The sequence below is a fragment of the Protopterus annectens genome, chromosome 1.part1 (assembly GCF_019279795.1).
Source record: "Protopterus annectens isolate FY-2018-M chromosome 1.part1, PAN1.0, whole genome shotgun sequence".
Lineage (NCBI taxonomy): Eukaryota > Metazoa > Chordata > Ceratodontiformes > Protopteridae > Protopterus > Protopterus annectens.
In genome coordinates this window covers 134,414,602-134,435,871 of record NC_056726.1, presented here as the reverse complement: position 1 = coordinate 134,435,871, position 21,270 = coordinate 134,414,602, and the positions used below count along the sequence as shown (strand labels likewise).

The following is a 21,270-nucleotide window of genomic DNA, read 5'->3' as shown; positions in this document are numbered from 1 at the left end:
ATTGTTCTGCTTTCTCATATCTATCTGAGTGCTGTTCCATGACCTTAGTTTTGAACTGAGTATATGGATTTACTTGGACCTGTTAAAAGAATGGACTTTCCAAGTGCTAAAAAATAATGACTAATATTGTAGTAGTTACATTTCTAATCCAGCAGTATATGGTATTAGAGCCTCACCAGGTATTAGATTTAAAGCCCAGTAGCCAGAATGTAACATTATGATCAAGAGGTAGAGCTAACTGTGTGGCATACCACATCCAATTTATGAAGGTGGCCCATGCCTGAGCAATTCTTTGGATAGGACTATACCATATGTAAATAGGAGGCCTTGTCCAGCAAACATCGCCAGCACTTTATCTGTTCTCTGATCCCTTTCCTAGCCAAAGATTCCATAGATCATTGCTACATATATAACAATTCATAATGAGTAAAGCACAACATATCCAGGACAGTTATAGGGGAGTTAAGAAGAGAGGAATTGCACACCTGACATTTCTGTGTTGAAATATGATTTCCAACTATTTCCTCCTGTTTACCTCTATAATAATCCAACAGATTTGTAAATTCTCCCACTAGAATGTCATAAATGACCTTGGTGTCTGATTTTTTTATGCCTGTGGTACCATCAATTATATTATTCTTGCCTAGACACTTATATAACCAACAATTGCCCAGGGATTTATAACCCTACTTTCTTAGTGCCGACTGCATTAGCAGCTACTTCTACCAGTTAAGTTTCAGAGGATTTATTTTATTTGACAAGTCCCGAAAGGATATAATTTATTTTTCTTTTCACTGTCTCATGTAGCCCTAATTGTAGTAATACCAGTCTCAATTCAACTGTCCCATTAAAGACTTTTACCATCAGTTGTAATCAGTGGATGTCCCCAAAGCCTGGAGTTTAAAGTGAGACTTCTTTGATGTCCCCTATTACTCCATCCTTTGAGTTCAACACATGTCCATGACATCTGGGCCCCAGATTTTGTTGTGGAGAGTCAATCTTGGGAAACCTTACCAGCACAGATAACCTTATGTTCTGCTACCCCCACCAAGTGATCTTTGTAACATTCCATTTCTCTTAAACATCTCTCCCATATCACAATGTGATAATGCCAGGACACGAGAAATCCTAAATCCTAAATTTGGGAACAAAAAGCTTTTTCCTGCCTATCCACTGGGACCCCTTTTGCCATGAAAAAGAGGCAATCATTGGTCAGGTCTGACCATAAGCAAATCACCCTTGACATCCACATCCCACCCCCACCCCCAGTAAGGAAACCTCCTTAAAAAACTTCTCCAAAGCCAACTTCATGCTACTGAAGTCAGAAGTGACAAACTTCACAACACCCATGCAGACAGGATCTGGAAGTTCGACTGCAGAATCCTTCACTAAGGCACTGTATGAGCACATCCACTCATGCATGAATCGTGCCATCCCAAATAGAACCAAGATGCTCTTCTCCAAAAAAAGGAAGCCAATTCGGTGGTCCCCTGCTATAAACAAACTATACAACAGAAGGAAGAAACTGTTGCAGAAAAGAGGAAAATCCCAGGCTGCAAAAAACTCCCTCACCAGCCTCAGTAAGAAGCTGAGATCCCTCATAAAATCCTCAAAAGCTAGTTACGAAAATAAAATTGCCAAAGATTCCAAAGACAACCACAAGGCATTCTATAGTTATGTCAAGCATCTAAATGGTAATGCTCAGATCTGCTCTGAACTACAACAGAATGGCATTAAATATACTGATCCCAAGGATATTGCCAATATCCTGGCAGATCGATTTAGTGCCAACTTCACTCCCTTCTCACCCCCTAAAGGACCCATCTCAATATCAAAAGATTGCCAAATTCCGATAATCACAGCCACACACGTAGAAACAGCACTCTCCAACGCTAAGAATACAGCATCCATGGGACCAGATGACATCCCAGGCTGTGTACTACATGAACTACAAAACGAACTGGCACCCCACCTAAGTGTCATGTTTAATCATAGCCTCACCTCAGGCTTCGTGCCCATTGAGTGGTGCACAGCTACAGTTATCCCGCTCCACAAGGGAGGATCCACCTTGGATCCCGGGAACTACCGTCCCATCAGTCTGACAAGCCTGATCTGCAAGAGCATGGAACGCATTATCATGGAACTTATAAACAAAGACATTGGCAACCTCCAGACACTAGACCCCACCCAGTTTGGGTTTGTGAAGGGCCGATCTTGTCTCCTGAATCTGATTGACTTCTTCAAATTGGTGTCCAGAGCTGTGGACGAGGGTAAGGAGGTCCACACAGCCTATCTGGACCTCGCCGAGGCCTTCGACACCATCCCCCACTCTGGAATCATAGATAAACTTACTAAGCTGGGCATATATCCCTACGTCACTCGATGGGTTGCCAACTGGCTTAATGACAGAACCCAGACTGTAAAAGTAGCCGACTCCAAATCCAGCTCCAGACAAGTGACAAGTGGAGTACCTCAGGGTTCAGTCCTGGGACCACTCTTGTTTGGCATCTACTTCTCTGAAGTACAGGCCAACATTAAGGGACTCTGGCTAACAAAGTTTGCAGATGACTGTAAACTGGGAGCCATTATTGAATCCCCAAATGATGTGGATATTCTACAAAAGGGACTTACAGAAACAGATGCCTGGTGCCAGAGCAATGGGCTCAAGCTTAATGCCAAGAAATGTATAGTCATCCCCTTTGGAAAAAAACATGTACCCATGAACTACCACATAGGTGGCGGGACACTAAACATTGAAAGTGTGATGAGAGACTTAGGGACACAAGTGGACAGTGGTCTCTCTTTCGATAACCACATCGCCAAAACAGTCAGGAAATCCTTCTACGTGGCACACCTCATCACTAAGGGCTTTTCATCCAGAAAAAAGGAGGTCATTGTCCCACTGTACTCATCCCTCATTAGACCCATTATAGAGTATAATGCCCCATTTGGGATGTACCTCACAACACATCTACAACAGTTGAAAAGGCCACAGAAATACCTCACTAAAAGAATCACAGGCCTAAAGCAGATGCCATATGCTGACCGTCTAAAAACACTCCAGCTATACTCTTTGGCATATCGTCTACTCAGAGGCGATCTCTGCTTAACATACAAGGCAATGTCAAATCCTGAGCTGTTGGACATGCTCCACTTAAAGAAATCCCAATCCCTCAGAGCCACACGCTCCAGGGATCTAAACCTTATCATCACATTAAACAAAACATGCTGGAGGGATAGGTTCCTGACCCAGAGACTCCCCATACTCTGGAATAGACTGCCCATACATGTCAAGCAGAGCACCTCATTGGCCCTCTTCAAAAGGAACCTTGATGATTGGATGGGAGATAGGAAATTCACCCCGGGGATCATGTCAGTCACCCTGCTAGACAGGGGCCCAGAGAAGTAAATATTGTGGGAAAAAATTTCCAGGGAATTGTTATGGCTAGGCTTGCATAGGCCTTAGGGCCGATAGCCTAGTACCAACCTATGAACCTATGAAAAGGCATTGCATTCTGTCTAATACTCTAGAGAAAGTGGCTTGAGGTAAAAGTCATAAAATAAACACACCCTTGGGTAAGATCATAGTTTTCACAAATTGTACTCTGCTTAAAAAAGGAGAATAAATGTAGAGCTGTTGTTTTATTGTACTATGTACTTTTGACTAAATATAGAGCTTTTCTCCCTGGTCCTCCTCTGAAAAGGGACTTCTGTCCAGTTGGACTTTCCCGGTAACCAAAAGTAAAATAAATAAAATAAATAAAAATAAAACGTTGTTTATTCCATTTATCAATACTAATCCTACTCAAGTGTAAGAATGGGTTGAAGGTACTTAGAGACCTCAAGAGTTATGTGAGAAAACTTAGTTTAAAAGTACAATTCCACGGCAAGGCTAAGAATTGTGAAAATAAACCCACTAATGAGACGATAGAGACCCAGCAGCTATTGCCCTCCCTTGCACAAAAGACTAGCTGCATTCAAAGTAAAATATGAAATAGACATTAGAAAATTGCTACAGAAACCACCAAAGAAAAAGTACTTTAATCTCACACATGAAGAGAGAAAAGCATTAATTGAACTAGGGCGTGATACATCTAGATGCATAATAAAGCCTGACAAGGCACTGGGAATATTAGTGACTGATACTATAAATTACAATCTTTGAATAGAATACATGAATTTCTATGAGAATTATACTTTGGCTGGAATAAAGATAACATATGGTGACTGGAATACCAACCTTACGGCATTATATTAAGAATTATTATTTATGGACTCTGTGCCAAAATGGAATACCAAAACCTCATAAAAATAAAGATAACCAACCATATAGGCCAATGGTGGCAAGCAGGTGATCCCTTAAGGAAGCAACGGCCATATACCTACTGTAGATTATTTATTGAAACCCCTAGCCAAGAAGAACAGGTCATATATACAACTCTATGTACTTTTTGAGAAACATAAGAAACATTATTGTTGAAGGTGTTTGTGTGTTTTTAATAAAGAAGATTCGACTTAAACTAGCTTGTGCTTCCCTACAATCATTAGTGGATTTATACTTTGGAAAGTTTTTAAAGAAAGTACTTCTACCACGTTATTAGGTAGGATATTCACAATATGTTTTTTTATTAGGTGTCTGATCTCTAGGGAATCTTAAATCTTTCACACAGACAAGTTTCCTCATTATTTGTTAATGGGTTGAAGTTAAATTTTACCAACTTCTCTGGACATATGGACAACCTAATTCTCAGGTATGTTGCTTCAGTCACACAACAGGATGAGGAAAATCTGCCTTCAATCTAAACTATATATATATATATATATATATATATATATATATATATGTTGTCATGCTGAGAAGCATAATAAGTAATTTATTCTGGTTCACTTAAAGTCTGAAAGTCTTCCAAATTCTTTCAGAGTGGGTTGTATTCACTGATGGTCTGAGATGGCCCGGAGAACCATACCATGCAGTTATCTAAAAACTAATCAGAAAGATTTATCCGAAGTTCCTCTCTACTAACATCTTGCTCAGTCTCAACCTTTGTAAAAGCAAAATCCACAGCAGTGGCCGCTAATATAAATAACAGTGGGGAAAAGAGACACCCTTCACTTGTCTACTTTTATAGTATACTAAGCTCTGACAACATGTTGTTCGCACTTGCCTTTGCTGTTGAGAAGATGTATAAAATCCTACACAGCCTTATATAACCCCATTATCTTGATGACCTCCCATATAAATGACCTTTGTACTGAGTCAAATGGTGGTTAGGGAAACATTTCTGAGTCTCAACCATGCTTAAATATCATGCCAAAAGTCTAACCAAATCCTGACTGCCTTTCCTTCCCTTGGATATCTCCATTAATTATCACTGGCTGCATCCCTAGGTCCTACTGGACACCCAGTAATTTTCTTGGCAATTTTCCTGTGATCTCTAGGCATGGAGTAGTACTTACAGGACAGTACTCCCCTCGAGGAATGTGTACCTGTGATGGAAAATAAGAGAAAAAACTTTTCACAAAGAACAATCCCCCATACTCCTTATCATACAGCAGTGTCAGTATTTCAACATGTAGCACACTCACCTTTGATGCTGGAAGATCAAAACACTGTGTGCCCCATTTCCTTGCCAGGAAACTGGATTCATGCTCAAATACTGACATTTCAGTAAAGCATGGGTACTGCATTCCTGAGTGTGCTGGCCTTCAGATGAGAAGTTAAACTGAATTCTCATCTGCCTGTCTCAGTGGTACCTCAGGTAGATGTAAAACCTCCCCCTGCATTTTTTTTCCAAAAGAGTAGGTATTGCTTTATTGTAAAAAGATTTTGTGAAATTGTAGCTCAGGGGTTAGTGCACTAGCCTTGAAAACAACAAAGGTCACAAGTTCAGACCTCAATATGAATCCCTTCCACCAAACGTATTTGCTCTTATTCTGAAATTGCTGCACTAATGAGAAATAAGATCAATGAGAAGCAATGTAATACCAATCTCGATTTTTCTCTGAGGTGCACTAACCTCAAACTAAGAGGAACTCACTAGTAAGCAAGAGCATATATTCTGAATACAAAGAAATAAGGAAGACACTCCATGCAAAAGCAAGCTTGAGTCTACATGGGTAAGCTCGTGGGAATCAAGCTTGAGCAGCCAAAAGTAACCCGTTACATACATGGCAACTGCACAGTTTCCTAAAAGAAAAAAAAACATGATTCTGCCTTTAATTTCATCTTTTTGGGTGGGTCAGACAAATGTCGATCATTATCACATCTGTCTAGTTACATATATTACTTGTGTTTAATGAATGTGCTTTATGTATACCATGTACCTGGACCATGTTTCATAGTTTTCAGTTTACAAACATCAAAATTAAATGAAATTCTTCCATTCCTAGGCTCGCAAAAGAAGGAATTAATGACAAGATACGGATAATTTTGATGTACTTTAAGTCATGCTACTTAAGACATTAAAGAAGCAAATGTCATTCTAATGGGGGGAAATTAAGCCTAGGTTAGAAGTTAGGACAGAGGTACACAAACGAAAGAATGAGCTTGGGAAAATCATCTGTGTGACTGTTAAACGTGCACTACAGAGTAATCAGCTGTTATTCTGGTAGGCCCAGTTATGTAATTTTACGAGAAAGATAAAGAGCAGTAACTGACAATACACTTTCTAAGGCAGATATAACTACTGTCTCACCTGCTACCTGACTAGTAATCATAATTAAACTGGCAGTGGAGCCTTGATAACAAGGCAGTGTAATAACTGTCCATTCTCTAGTCTATTTCGCATCGGAATCAAAGGCCAAATACAGGATGATGAGAATTTTGTTGATTTTCTGTTTGAAAGCCTGTCTCTGATTACTAGTTTAATTGTATATTCTAAATAAATAAATTTAGATGATAATCAATGTATCTGAATAAAACACACTTGTACCAGGAGTTGGCTTACTTTAATGTTCTCATTTCTACATCAGAACACCAGCTGCCTGTTTTTGCACAGATTTACAGAACATTTTGTTCCAAGTTTATTCCAAGCTTCCAAACAAATGTCACACATAATGCCATGCAGACAAGCAGGACAGCAATCAACAGCCAGGCCATAATGCACTTCTCCAGCCAAAGTCCTTCACAGCTGAATATGAATGCTTATATTAATACTTAATGGGGAGTTGCAGATAAGTGGAGATACTAAAAATGATCTGTGGAGATTAGAATGATGCTTGCGGAATTAGATTTTTTCATCTGGTGCAATAGATTCCTGTTTTGTGCGGAAAACAAAAATGAGAATTACAATTTTATTGGGAGGTGTAACAAATAAATTGTTTCTTCATAGAAGGCTTACTAATCGTTGTACATTTTTTATTTAAGGATATGCACTGAATAAAGCACAGCACCATTTAAAATTAATAGAAAAAACTGACAGAAACATTCAAAATACTGCTACTACTTCTGCTGCTGCAACAGCTGTTACTATTGCTACTGAATGTACTACTACAACTACTAATTCTACAACTACTAAAACTACTGCTCCTACTGCTGCTACTGCTACTACTACTGTTACTGTTACTCCACCTCCTCCTACTACTACAACTACTAATTCTACTACTAAAACTACTGCTCCTACTGCTGCCACTGCTACTGCTACTACTACTGTTAGTGTTATTCCTCCTCCTACTACTACAACTACTAATTCTACTACTACTAAAACTACTGCTCCTACTGCTGCTACTGCTACTACTACTGTTACTGTTATTCCTCCTCCTACTACTACTACAACTACTAATTCTACTACTAAAACTACTGCTCCTACTGCTGCTACTGCTACTACTACTGTTACTGTTATTCCTCCTCCTCCTACTACTACAACTACTAATTCTACTACTAAAACTACTGCTCCTACTGCTGCTACTGCTACTACTACTGTTACTGTTATTCCTCCTCCTACTACTACAACTACTAATTCTACTACTACAACTACTGCTCCTACTGCTGCTACTGCTACTACTACTGTTACTGTTATTCCTCCTCCTCCTCCTCCTCCTCCTCCTCCTCCTACTACTACAACTACTAATTCTACTACTAAAACTACTGCTGCTACTGCTACTGCTACTACAACTGTTATTGTTATTCCTCCTCCTCTTACTACTACTACTACAAATACTAATTCTACTACTACTAAAACTACTGCTCCTACTGCTGCTACTGCTACTGTTACTACTACTGTTACTGTTATTCCTCCTCCTCCTACTACTACTACAACTACTAATTCTACTACTACTAAAACTACTGCTCCTACTGCTGCTACTGCTACTACTACTGTTATTGTTATTCCTCCTCCTCCTGCTACAACTACTAATTCTACTACTAAAACTACTGCTCCTACTGCTGCTACTGCTACTACTACTGTTACTGTTATTCCTCATCCTACTACTACTACTACATCTACTAATTCTACTACTACTAAAACTACTACTCCTACTGCTGCTACTGCTACTACTAATGTTACTGTTATTCCTCATCCTACTACTACTACTACATCTACTAATTCTACTACTACTAAAACTACTACTCCTGCTGCTGCTACTGCTACTACTACTGTTATTGTTATTCCTCCTCCTCCTACTACAACTACTAATTCTACTACTAAAACTACTGCTCCTACTGCTGCTACTGCTACTACTACTGTTACTGTTATTCCTCATCCTACTACTACTACTACATCTACTAATTCTACTACTACTAAAACTACTACTCCTACTGCTGCTACTGCTACTGCTACTACTACTGTTATTCCTCATCCTACTACTACTACATCTACTAATTCTACTACTACTAAAACTACTGCTCCTACTGCTGCTACTGCTACTGCTACTGTTACTGTTACTCCTCCTCCACTTACTACTACAACTACTAATTCTACTACTACTAAAACTACTGCTCCTACTGCTACTGCTATTTCTCATCCTACAACTACTATTTCTGCTGCTGCTACATCTACAACTATTACTGTTACTGTACCTACTACTACTGCTACTAGTACTACTACTATTTCCATTATTATTATTAGTGACTTGAAGGTGGCACCACATGCAATAAATTTGAGGCTAAAGAGTAGTGGAGTTGCCTACACTAAAAGGGCACACTGAATGTTAGAAGGGAGAAGAGATAGTAATGTTGGGTTACAGGGTTACACACTGAAAAACAGTAAAAGGAGGCATATTGCAGATTATTGAATAGTACAGGAAGAAGGTAAGAGAGAACAGACCTCTCACCTGTCCCAATGTTGGAGGAATGTACATATGTTCAGGACTGAGTTAGGATTACCCTGTTTTTGGAGGTGTATCACTATTTTCAGGCTTGATTTACCTCTAACACAATTTTCTGAATCTCCTTCATTATATGTAATTTTTGATTATCTCTAGTACACTGAGAAACTACATGGTCAACATACTAGTGGCAACAATAAATAAAGACGCCACACATCTTACAACTCCTTTTTTTCTAAAGCAGAAATAAATGGCCTTGTGTGGCAGAATGTTGCAATACAGTTTATTAAAGTCTACAAATTTTATACAGTCTCCTTGATAATATGCTTATATTTTTTCCATCATTTTGTCACTGTTTTCATGCATGTGTCTTAGCATTATCCTCCCACATTCCTATTGAAAAGTCTGAGGAGCCATGTGCTATATGGTATTCAAATTTTGTGCCAGTTAGATGTCTAGACTTTTAGCTGGTTGTTCCTATTTTTCAAGTGCCTTCGTTCTTATTTTTAATGTCTGCAGGGTGAGATGTATGACAGTCAGGCACATAACGTTCTTGGATAATAACAGAACAATAAGGGAGAAAAGGTTGCATGTAAGATGTGGCTCATGACAGATACACACACACACACACACACACACACACACACACACACACACACACACGTGCGCGCGCATGCAGACACAACGCAATTTACAGGAGTAGTAAGACTGTGAAAGACTTTTCTTTTCCTTTCTTATTCCAGCAATTAACATCATGGAGTAATGGAGGTCAACAATGGATTGGCCTTGCAATTATACCTTCGGTAAGAGTGATGTAAGATGGGAAGAGGATTTTTATGAATAGTGATTACATTCAATATATATAAATATAACATTGTTTTTGTGCACAATAGATGTAATGCATTCTACTTGGTTAGTAAGATGTCAAATAGTAATCCCCAAATGGAATACATATGTATGTGTAAATTTATCAATGTAGAAAACAACAAAGGTCATAGAAAAAGATTCATTAGCAACTAATAGTTGCCATAATGAAGGATGATTATAATCTGGACTTTAATTAGTTAACCACCCCCTACAAAAGACTTGTCAAATTTTAACACTCTGTTTTAAGCTAAAGTTAATTCTACATATAGATTTATAGATTCATAGATTTTTTTACTAGGCTAATGACCCGAGGGGTGCTTTCAAAGCCTAGCCAACTTTTCCTGAAAGAATAGTGACATCCTGTACTCAATAGGGCATTGAGGGCCAGTCATTTATAAGCTACCTCTGTCCATAAGGAACATGGGTGCCAGGCCAGGTGTAGATTTTTTGTTCCCCATCCACTGGTCTAGGCTGCACTTAAATTGGGTAATAAACACACTCAGCTTCACATGTATGGGGAGCCTGTTCCATAGGAGGCTTAGTCCCTGGGACACATATATGTCTCCAAAAATCCAAAGAAACAAGAACAACACATAGGTAAACCAGGTAAGATACAAAATGCAAAACCATAGTAAAAAATCCAAAGCCTGGAAACAATGAGGTAAAGTGCAACGTTTATTCCAAACAGGAAAAAAATCACACAGCTTTTGCGATCAAACATACATCAGTATGTATACACTGATGAAGGATTGGTTCTGAAAGCTTTGTGATTTTTTTTCTTATTTGGAATAAACGGAGCACTTTACCTCAACATTTCCAGGCTTTGGATTTTTTTTACTACTGTTACACATATATGTCTCCTCAGCACGTTCTGTTTAAGCTACAGACAAAATTCAGGTCCCTAGACCTTGTAGTTCTGGTACTGTTTGACTTACGATTATGCAGGAGATTCATAAGTGTGGGATTTTTGGAAGCCTTGTGAGCCATGCATAGATCACCCATCAGAAATGAGACCAAGAAGAGAGAAAGGGCTTTAAGGCTCTCTGCATAAGGCAGTTTTGTTACACCTTCTATTCTTTTTGTAAGTAACCTCTGAGGTCATTCTAGTTGCTGCATATGCCTGGTCTGGTACATACCAAAGGGAGCATTGTACTCTATGACTGGTCAGATAAGGGAAGAGTACTGTGGGATAGTGGTCTCTTTGGACCTAGATGCCATGCCCTTATGTATACTTTGTGCAACATGAAAGTATTTCCTCACCAAAGTAGCCACATGGTGGTTAAAGGTAAGGCTACTGTCTGCATGTGTACCCAGATCCCTGACCACTACGTTGACTCATAGTAGCATATTAGCAACATGGTAGTTAGCCTAGATGGTTAACTTCAAAAAGGATACCATTATGCATTTCTTAGCATTGAATTTAAGACCATGGATTTGGCACCATTTGTTAGCCAGAGATAGGACTTCTTGAAGAATGCTAATGTCTGCAGGAGAATCGATGATAACATGCAGCTTGCAATCATCTGCAAACATAGCCATAAACCTTCAGTGTTTACTTCTACTTTAGAGAAATAGATGCCGTAAAGGAGCATGCCCGGTACCGAGCCCTTGGGGGACTCCACTAGTGATTAACCTTTTGGTGGAAGAGGCCTCACCTATTTTGACCTCCTTGGTCCTGTCACTGAGACAGTTGACTATATAGCACGTGATAAAGAGGTTTATACATAATTTAGTAAGCTTGTCTATAATACCTTAGTGGGGTATTGCATCAAAAGCCTTGGCCAGGTTGAGATAATCTGTGTGCACATTCTTGTCCTTCCCCTTTGTTTTGGTGGCCCTCTCAAAGAAGTCTACTAAATGTAATAGGCATGACATTCCTTTAACAAGGCTGAACTGTGATGGTACACATTTGCATGTTACCTATGTCCTCATTTATCATGTCCATGATGATTCTTTCCAGGATCTTACATATGAGGCTGGTCAGACTTATGAGCTTGTAGTTAACGGGATTGGTGGTTGGACCTTCTTACTGCAGAGGAATGACTGTAGTTACCATCCATTCCTTGGGCACAAAATCTGACTGTAGACTCCAGCTGAAAAGTAATTCAAGTGGACCAGAGAGGTTATCCCAGGATGTTAACGGGGCCCATTGATGCAGTGTTTTTGGTCTTGGAAAGTGCATTGATGACCTGTTCTCTAGTAACGGTTGGAGGATTATGGTATACAGTATTTAATTTGGACTATCAGGGGAGTGGGGGGAGAAATTTGAGCTGAACCTGTCAGCCAAAAGGTTTGCAATGGCCTCTCATTTAGTGTAGGTCATGCCATTTAAAATAAGCTCTGAGCATTGTTGTATATTTCCCTTGAGGTTACAGACATAGCTTTAGAAAGCTTTGCTTTGTAGTTGTCCTTTGCCCGAGAACCTATTTTTTTCTTCAAATTTAGCCTTTGAAGTATTAATTAATCCTCTTTGCTGACTGTTTAGATTCGTCAGGGGGCTTTTAATATATATGGCTTTGTTCCTCCTAAGCTTGAGCAAGATTTTTTTCTTTTGCTGTATAACTGATTGATATTCTTTCTCCGTAACTCCTGGCTCTGTACATGTCTTACACCAGGCTGATACTACCCGTTACTCCTTCCATTTCTTCGTTTATCTCCCCTCTCTTCCTTCTTTCTTCTTTCTTCCATTTCCCTTGCCCGTCTTCTTCCTCTTTCCTTTCCTCCCTTCTCTTATTAACCAAAGCACAAGTTACGTCTTCAATAGCACCCTACTTTAACTCCATTTCCTAAACTCCTCCTAACAGCAAAATGTCTTCCTTTTCACTTAGTCTTTTGCCATATTTAAAATGCTTAACATCTTTACCATTGGTTATCACTACTGATTGTACTTTACTAGGTGTTCGGTATCCTAGGATTGATGTTTAATATTCACTGTATGATTTTCTGATCTGACTTTATTTATCCTGTATGTCGATTCTATTGTTTGTTACTACAGTTCATGTGATAATATTATGTAGTCTATTAATTGAACTATATATGTTGGAGCTTTTCTCCATGGGCATCACTGAAGACAGGATTCATGACCAGTTGGACTTAACTAGTAAACAAATGTCAAATAAACAAATAAATAAATAAATATTGAGATTCCACAGGTAGCTTGTCTTTTGAGTTTGTCTTATTCTTAATACGAGTGGGCACAGCTCACATTATACAGCTATCAATATGGCTGTACAGAGATTTTGTAAATAGCTCAGCATATGCTATGGTGTTTACTGGGTTTGGGGGTGCTTGGAATTTAGCCAACATTTCACTTAGTAGAGAGAGGTTAGCCTTGGAATAGTTCCTAAAGGTTTTTGGTTTCCTGGGGTCCCCAGATTTAATTTTTATTTCAAACAATACTGGCTTCTGGTTATATCTGATGAGTGAGAACATTACATTGGGTGAGGAACATTGCTCCCCAATGTTTGTGAGTACAAGGTCAAGGATGTTTGTACCCCTGGTAGGAGAATGGACCAATTGTTCCAGAATGTTAACCAAAATAATTCTACCAGTGCTCGACCAGGTATACACCAAACAAAATCCAAAGAAAACCAAGTCAGTCCAAAAGGAAACCACAAAGCAGCATTTTAATAATCCAAATAAAAAAAATGGTTGAACTTAAACAACATATTGATAAACTAGTGAACTCTGTTACTGTGGATGTCCAGTTCCCTGACTACAAATCTAAGTTTAATCATACCTTTGAGACTGTGGAACACAATTTAATTAATGTTAAGGTTAGGAAAGACAAGAAATTGATGAGGGACGACGAAGATTATAAAAGGAAAAATGTGTACCCCCCCAAAGTACAACAAACATACAGAAATTATACTGGTAGGACTAATCATGAAATGGACCAAGACGTTCCGCGAGGAAATGTCCCTTTAGGACCTCAAGCCCCACGACGCTCAGAGAGGCTAGCAGGGCATTCTCAATACAACAGCAACAACAAGGGGAGTGGGTACAGGAACGATTATTACAACAACCGCCACACCACCAGGTGGATGTAGATGTGTCTAGTTCCCCATTGGACTTGGCTAATATTCAAACAGGTACTGTCAACATCACTTCTTTTTATAATTTTACCATCTACAATTTTTCTTCTTTGATTGTTGGGCCAGAACATCACAAATTTTTGTTAAAAGGTTTTAATTTTATTCCTGCTTCTAAGGCCCATGCTGAAGACATTTTGTTGAACCTAAGATTGTTTTGTAGGAAAATGAACTTGAGTGTGATGTTTAATGGAAATATGCAATCTACTATGAATAGGAATGAATTTAAACGTAGTAGTACTTTTAACCTACCACAACATCCCCTTATTAATGTTTTTGAAAGACAATGTGAACAATTAGAACAGTTTTGAACACAAATACAACTAGATATTTTAATCTATCAGCAAATGAAGTTCACTTGTTGAATGAATTAAAACAAAACACTAATTTACGTTACATGAAACCAGACACGGGGGGTGGTCTGGTTATAATGGAATTGCATGATTATTGTGGGTGGATGCTGAGGTTGTTAAATGATGAGGAGGTGTACAACCAAGTGTCCTTGAATGAAATTAAACTTGCTTATAGGTCTGTTAAAGTGGTCCTTGATGAATTGTTGCTTTTTGATATTATCTCCAGACCTTTGTATGAATTTTTGTATGTTGATAAACCAGTCACTTCAAAGATTTTTGGCATACCCAAAATCCATTCTAACAAGTTAGACCCACCCCTCTGCCCAATTGTGGCATCCAGAGAGCCCATTACCGAACCCCTGGCAAAGTGTATTGACACTAAACTGAAACTTTTGTTCAAGTCCAGCACACATATACTTAAGGATTCATGGGATCTGTTAAATAAATTACATATGGTTATTGTTCTCCAAGAGGCACTTTTAGTTACATGTGATGTACACAGTTTATACACTGTTATACCACAGGAACTGGGACTTGAATGGTTTAAGAACATTTTATTATCCCATAGTGGACTCAATACAGCTAACCAAGAAATGTTGGTTTCTTTTATGGATTTGGTGTTGAATAATAACTTTTTATACTTCGAAGGAGAATATTACAGACAATGCAAGGGGATGGCCATGGGTGCTTCATGTCCCCCCCTCTTTGCCAATGCTGTTATGTTACGGTAGGAATTGCATTTATTATTTAGTTCAGTATTTTTCAAGTATTGTTTGACTTATTATAGGTACCTGGATGCTTTGTTTTTTATTTGGACAGGGACACAAGATGATTTGGATAAATGTATCAGTTTTATGCAGGAGAGTACTGATTTTCTGAGATTTTCTTATGTGGCAGACAAAGCCAGTATTAACTATTTAGATATTAATTTTTCTAAACAAAATGATGGCACTTTAAAAACTAGAATATACAGGAAGCCAACATTTTGTAATGCTTATTTATATTTTACTAGTTGCCATCCTATGCACGGGAAAAAAGACATTGTGAGAAGCCAATTAATCCGGGTTTCTAGACTGACATCAGACAACGGGGACTGTCTGAGAGAATTTAATTTAGTGAAGGACATGTTTAAGGAGAGGGGGTATCCACCTGACCTTTTGGACTCCATAGGCAATGAAATTTGGATGGGTAGACAAAACAAATATGCTCCCATGATCAAGTTTGGGCTTGGCCATCAAAGTAATTCATCAAGTTTGGACACTACTAGGGAAATTGAACCATTTAAGGTTAATAACATGGTTATGCATTATACAGTAGAAGCTAGATGTTTTGAAAAAATTATTTCTAACAACTGGAATTTATTACAAGCTGGTAGTGACATTTGTCACTTATTTATTTCCAGACCGACCTTTGCTTATAAAAATAGAAGCAATTTTGAGGCTTTACTGGAACATACTGGGTGCACATATGGGGTCCCCACTACAAGAAAATGCGGACATTGTACGTATTGTACATATATTAATGTTAATAAAGATGGTGAGGTGCTTAATACGATCAAAACATGGAATGTGGGTACATTTGTAAACTGCAACACAAAAATAATTATTTATTTAGCTACCTGTTGCTCATGCAATGCATTTTATATTGGTAAAACCAATAATTCCCTTAAACAAAGGATATATTAACATATTTACAGTAATAGAAGAAGGGACAACAAAAGTGCACTTGCTCGACATTCATTATATTGTTTAAATTTTAATAAGTTTGTGTTTTTAATTTTGAAACAGCGGGTTTTGCATGACACTGGTGGAGATTGGGAAAATTAATTACTTAAGAAGGAAATTAAATGGCAGCTTAAATTTGATGCTACATACACACCAGGGTTAAATGATAACATTTCTATTTCTAGTGAATTAAAGAGAAGGGCTTTGGAAATGAAAGTGGTTTTAACTACTTTTAACTATTTTGTACTATTTTAAATTATTTAAATTCTTTACATGTATTTATTGTAAGCATGTTTCTTTAAATGCATTGGTTGTTTTGGAGGGGCGTGTTTCTTTGAATGTTTTTAAGCAGAACTTTGAGTTTAATATGGGTGGTTCTGAAGATGCCTGACTTGACAGGCGAAAGCGCTTAACCATTCTCTGTTTTATTTTTATTTGGATTATTAAAACGCTGCTTTGTGGTTTCCTTTTGGACTGACTTGGTTTTCTTTAGATTTTGTTCCAGGATTTTGGTATAAATGAAGTTTAAGAATTGTTGGGCTCATGCATTAGAAGCGGTGTACAATTCCCAGTCTACAGAGGGGGAGTAGAGATCCCTCATGATGATTGCATTGGGTTGATCAGTGAAGGACTCTAGTACACTGAGATTTATCCACTCTTGAATAAAACAAAAAAGGTTTATTTAGAAGAAAACAACTCTGTAGCTTACTTTACTAGATTGTAGTATTTCCTGAATTTTTTGGTGAACGATGCACCACTTCAGTTCTTTGTCTGGAATATTATATGTCTGGAATACTGCTTCCTTCTACTGTGTAAGCAGAGGGACCATGATTGATTTCTTGCAGTCCCCTAGTATCATCTTGGTAGTGATAGCAGTGAGAGTACAGAATGATTGGCCTCTACTGACACATGACCAGGCATTTATATTATGTCATTTCATACAAAACAGGCTTGTAAAGCACTCATCAAGGCTGGCATGCAGTGAGATTAAGGAATGAGAAAGGCTTTCACTACTGCAAGGGCTAATTCTCTAACTAGAGTGCCTGCGTTTAGTGACATAAATGTCTACATCATATTTCTTGCCTCTGTCAGGGATTTTTAACATTGTACAGGCCCATTGATGCCATCATTTTTATTCACACACACCACCTTCAACGAAGTTATCAGGTAAACACTCGCATTCTCAGTTAAATCCATTACTGTATAAATACAAACAGCTGGTGGTGCAAGTGGATGCCCTGCCGCTGAACCATGAAGTTGGCCACAAAGACACCCCACTAACTGGATATTCTAATGTCTTCAAGAAGAGTCACAGTACCCCTCACAGCAATTGTGGTAGCAATGTATTTTACAGTAAGATTAGAACACACTCACAGACTTAATAACATCCCTACACCACAAATAATAGGTCTCCCCCTGAAAGACGCTACTAGCCTAGTGGGACTAACCCAGTCAACAATGGATACATAAATAAAATAAACTGTGGATGATACTTTTAATCACTTAAAATGTCAGAAAGGCTAAACAATGTTATCACTTTTGAAGATGATAATGCTGTTTATATTGTACATAACACATACATACATATATACATACAATTTTTGGCAGAATATAATTGCATCGTGCCTCATTTAGCCCGACAATTTCCATAACCGGGTAAGCTGCAGACATTATTTTCCCCATCCTATCATAGGAACTGCCTTATATCTGCTTCATGCATCCTTGAATTCTTCCTTTGTTTGAGACATACAACTTCATTACAAAGGTTTGTACAGTCATTTATGAAGTAGAACTACTAAACCAGACAAAATACAAAATAAATACTCTGACAATTCCAAGCAGAAAAGATGCTCATTCCCTTGGCACCTTGGCAGGATGCCTTCCAGGAGGATAAAACAAAAAATATACACTACATTAAATAAACCAACAAATAAATAATCAACAATTAAAGAGTCAATAAAAATTCTGGTAAGAACTGTAAACAGTATTAGATAAATATGATAAAATTATTCAGTGAATTAAAAAATATTATCAAGAAGGGTAGAATAGCTCTTCTGATTGTATGACATGTCATGTAAATAGTGTAAATGGCTAACATAATGGCTTGTTCAATTTAACAATTACATTTTCTTTTATACAGTTGAGCTAGAAATATCAAACAAGGGAATCATGTAAGTTTATTGTAGTCCATATGTAGGTTTATTGTATTTAAAATTACATGTCAATAAATATGTGACATAGGGCAATACTGCCAGCCCAGCTATCTGGAATTTTGTAAATAATCACGTCATTTGCGAATATCAACATGATTCATATGTTTGTCTTACAAATGTAAGAGAATTATATATGTGTATATTAAACTACTGGTACAGAAGTGTGTGTTGAACAGTGTTTGTACAGTACTGAGCTTCAAGGATGTGTCCACAGTCTATCCTACTGAAAAAAACAGAAATGTATATAAACTATATACCTGTGCACATGTATATGTTTTAACAGTAGAAAGTAGAACACACAGAGTTAACTTGCAAAATGTCAAGAAAATAGTTGAAATTAAATTGTTTTATAATTGTGCTATAAATGTTATCTCTCAGTTTCGGTGCAGTAGCACACACAATGTCTACAGCTAGAAGTTTTTTGTATTGTCTTGAAAGAGAAGTAATTACTAGGTTTGAGATGTAGACGTGTTTTATTGTTTTATGACTTCCAGGATCTGCAAACATCTGAGAGATGTGTATTTTTCACAAGGAGCTGTCAAATGCTATACTGGGGGTTTAGCTTGGGAACTAAAGTCAAGTGACAAAAAGTGACGTCATCTAAGCTAACCCAGCAGTAATATTTGATATTAATTTAAGAACTCTCTGAGACAGAGACTGGACATTTTGTATCTTGTCTTTGACCTAGAAACATCCACTCAACACTATCTTCTGCACTTGCCTTGCTGAAAGTAAGTTTTTAGGGCATAGCAACTATTTTAGATTCAGACAGGAATATAATAAAGCATAGCTTAGATGTTTTCTTTATTTATTTTAGACTGTCTTGCAATGTTGTTTTAAATATTCCCTGTGATTTTGAACTCTGATGTAACTGATTACTTACCAAGTATTGTCTTGTTCTTTTACTATTTATTTATTATTGAATATATTTAAACCTATCTTTGTGGCTGAGATCTGTGAGACATATTTAAGCTCTTAGAGTACTTGCATATCTATTTGGTGACACTGTACAGGCCACTCCTAAATAGACTTGCTCTTGGTCAGACTACGATTTGGATTATTAGTGACATTACACACTAGGATTGGACACCCTTTGTTAAGGGCCTTAGAGTAGCTGATATAGAGTTGGTTTGTGGCAGCTGGAACTATCTTGTAGTCTGCGCAGAAGGGGGCATAGCTAGTAAACCTGTGCCAGCCTTTCCCAGGTGTGTGTGTGTGTGTGTGTGTGTGTGTGTGTGTGTGTGTGTGTTTATATAAATCATATCTCAAAGTGTGTGTGTGTGTGTGTGTGTGTGTGTGTGTGTGTGTGTGTGTGTGTGTGTGTCAGCTACTTGGGCAGGGACACAAAGCACTGGTTGGACAGAGAGGGTGCTGGAGGTTTGGGCTTGGCCACTCAGCTGAGCTCTCAACCCTATAGCTGTGCCAGTGGGGAGTCTTATTGGGGATCTGGAGAAAGAGGGAGAAACCAGCACCAGACTGACTGTGATCTTTGTGTGCTGTTAAGGGAAATTGCACTTTATTGTGTGTGTACTTGTCATCCTCACAGTGTGTACATTCCGCACTATGTGGTGAGGAATGAGGCTCCTAGATTACTGGGCCAGTGCATGTGTCACAAAATATATATTATAATCTTCACTGTTATAAATAATGACAATAAAAACATAATATTCCTGTTAAAATTAAAGCTTCATGTACTAAAATTAAAGATTCATGTACTAAATATCTTACACTAAAGACAATAATAGAATTATTGGCAATCATTTCAAACTAGGCATACAATATTCAATCTTGAAACTTTGGGTCATATTGCACCATATGCTGAATTTTTAACCAAAATGTACTGTAACTTTGAGACCTGGTAGTCCTGGTGTTAGAATAAAGAAATAGTGGTGAATTTAAGGCATATACATTTGCAAAGGGATGTGCAGAGCTTAGAGTTCATTTAAAATACTTAATTTAAGGATAGGTTTTATAAAAAATGTTGTCATAGGTCCTTTCAAGCTATTGTCTCTTGACTGAGTGCCCTAGATTATTTTAAATTGTGCCCAAATTTAGGTCTTCTCAATTTATTCATAAAATCGTTATATTGCGTATAAATGGTGTTTCTAATTTCTGTCCTATAATCAGTTCACTGTGTAAAAGTACAGTTCAGTTTCTCTCAGAAGGAGCCTGACCACTGTGTCTTTAACTGAGATCCATAGGTCTCCTGAGGATTAAACTATGTAGACAATTTAACCTATTAGCCATAGTATTATAGCTGCTAGTAGTGTGAGTCAGGTTGTTTTTTTGCTCCCAGTTGGTAAGATTTGATCTATAAAGAAAATATTTCAAGACTAAAACTGATCAAAGCAGGAGTAAGTAAATACCTGCACAACCCCCACACCTAGTATGTGTCAAAGCATTTTACCATACCAAAAGTGTTTTGTTCAGTACTCAGAAGATACAAAATGAAAATAATTCTAATTATGTCAGTGTAAGATGAATAATTTATATTTTTAAGTTTCATCATAAATTATAAATATAGTAAACATTAATACATTTAAAATCTCGTTGTTCTTTTAAAGAAGGTAACCACTGAAGTAAGTATAATCTGAAATATACAAAATTAATCTCTTGGTATATTCTTTCATTCCAAGATCATGGCTGTTTAATGCAATTACAATACCTCCTGACATGTTATAATATAAATCAACCTGTGCTTCTGCTTCTGGATTACAGTAAAAATGATAAATCAAACTAGATCAAAGTATAAAAGACT

At 37.7% G+C, this 21,270-nt stretch overlaps 1 protein-coding gene across 1 annotated transcript in view; it reads right to left on the bottom strand.

Annotated features, from left to right (window-relative positions):
* The window catches only part of CLVS2 (clavesin 2), a 1,094,294-nt gene that overhangs the window by 1,002,034 nt on the left and 70,990 nt on the right, over positions 1–21,270 (bottom strand). The gene's annotated exons all lie outside the window — the stretch shown is intronic.